This window comes from Phalaenopsis equestris, unplaced genomic scaffold, assembly GCF_001263595.1.
Source record: "Phalaenopsis equestris unplaced genomic scaffold, ASM126359v1 Scaffold000036, whole genome shotgun sequence".
Classification (NCBI taxonomy): domain Eukaryota; kingdom Viridiplantae; phylum Streptophyta; class Magnoliopsida; order Asparagales; family Orchidaceae; genus Phalaenopsis; species Phalaenopsis equestris.
This window is the reverse complement of record NW_018164478.1, coordinates 5902400-5904397: the sequence shown is the minus strand read 5'-3', so window position 1 is coordinate 5904397 and position 1998 is coordinate 5902400.

The window sequence follows — 1998 nt, the reverse complement described above, 5'->3', positions numbered from 1 at the left end:
GTCGAGGTCAAGTAAGTTATTATGAAAAAGCTAACATTTGTTTTAATTGTCTCTACTCATAGGCTCCAACCGTATTTTTATATGCATCCCATTAGAGTAATCATTGACTATCCACTTAAGTCTGTACTCAAACGATTGGAACACTCTCGTCGACTATTGAAGTGGGCAGTGGAACTCAGCGAGTGTGACATCGACTATGTCCCCTAGATGGCAATCAAGGCTCAAGCTATAGCAGATTTCCTAAGTTCTCCAAATAAGATGAGTCGAGTGATGGATTTGAAGCAGACGAATAAACTTGGACCCTCTATGTCGATGGAGATTCTAGCCAAGCTAGAGTGGGAATTGGGATAACATTATGTAGTCCGACTGGAGAGCATATATATCAATCGATCGCCATCGATTTTTAAGTGGCAAACAATTAAGCAGAATATGAAGCTCTGATAGCCTGTTTACGGATAGCTGATGAAATAAGTGTCCTACACCTTACTGTAAAATCAAATTCTCAATTTGTCGTCAATCAAGTTAACGGGGAATTCAAGGCTTGAGATGAAATGATGACCAAATATTTAAATAAGGTGAAGGCAGAGATAGGGAAGTTTTCAAACTTTCGTATTAAGCATGTAGGATGAGAGGAGAACCAAGTGACAAACCTCGAAGAACATATGCTCCACAAATAAGGTGCATCGATGGCTTTCCCAACCATTCATAGAAGAGTCAGAAATAATGGAGGTAGAAATCAAAGATATGAAAAGTTTGGTTGATCCTTACATCCACTACCTTAAATAGGGAAAATCCTCAAAGAAGTGATGTATCATCAAAGGCTTAAATTTAAAGTCGCTAAATATATCCTCATTGGAGATAAACTCTTCTGAAGGTCGACTATGTTGTTCCTTCTAAAGTGCGTCAAGGAAGGAGAGGTGGAAGAAATCCTCTGGGAAGTGCATTCGAGCAAATGTGGAAGTCATTTAGGCAAAAAGAAATTTAGCTCATCTTTTCCAGAGGCAAGCTACTTCTAGCTGTCCCTCTTAGCAGACGTGGAAAAATTTTCTCAAAGATGTGAGCAATGCCAGAAATATACTCCACTGCAGCATCAATCTACGCAGAAATTACAACCAATTTTTAGCCCCTGTCCCTTCGCCATTTAAGGACTCGATATTCTCTAATCATTTTTGCCTCTGAAAGAGAAACAAAAGTTCATTTTAGTCATCGTGGATTATTTTTCAAATAGATAGAAGCAAAAGCACTCACAAGAATTACTGCTGACATAGTCCAAAAGAAACATTCCAAACTCTCAGGAAATATTACATAAAGCTAAACCCATTAAAATTCACATCCGGGGCTTCGCCCGAAAAATTCTTAGGACACCTCCTAACACCCAACGACATTAAGGCCAATTCTGAGAAGATAAAGGCACTCTCGAGCATGCCTTCTCCTTGAAATACTAAAGAAGTACAGAAGCCGACAGGTCGAATAACCACTTTAAGCAGAGTCATTTTCAAATTAGGAGACAAATGCATAGCTTTCTTTAAAATACAAAGGAAAGCTAAGAAGTTTAAATGTTCAGTCGAGTGCAAGCAGGCATTCCAAAGTTTGAAGCATTCACTAGCCTCGCCACCCCTATTAAAAAGTTTGAAGCCAAAGGAAGAACTCTCGTTATATTTGGGAGTTAGTCTAGAGGCCATCAGTTTGGTGCTAGTTCGAGAGGAGTTGGGGAAGCAATTCTCCGTCTATTACTCCGGCCGAGTTCTTATAGGAGTCGAGGTCAAGTAAGTTATTATGAAAAAGCTAACATTTGTTTTAATTGTCTCTACTCATAGGCTCCAACCGTATTTTTATATGCATCCCATTAGAGTAATCATTGACTATCCACTTAAGTCTGTACTCAAACGATTGGAACACTCTCGTCGACTATTGAAGTGGGCAGTGGAACTCAGCGAGTGTGACATCGACTATGTCCCCTAGATGGCAATCAAGGCTCAAGCTATAGCAGATTTCCTA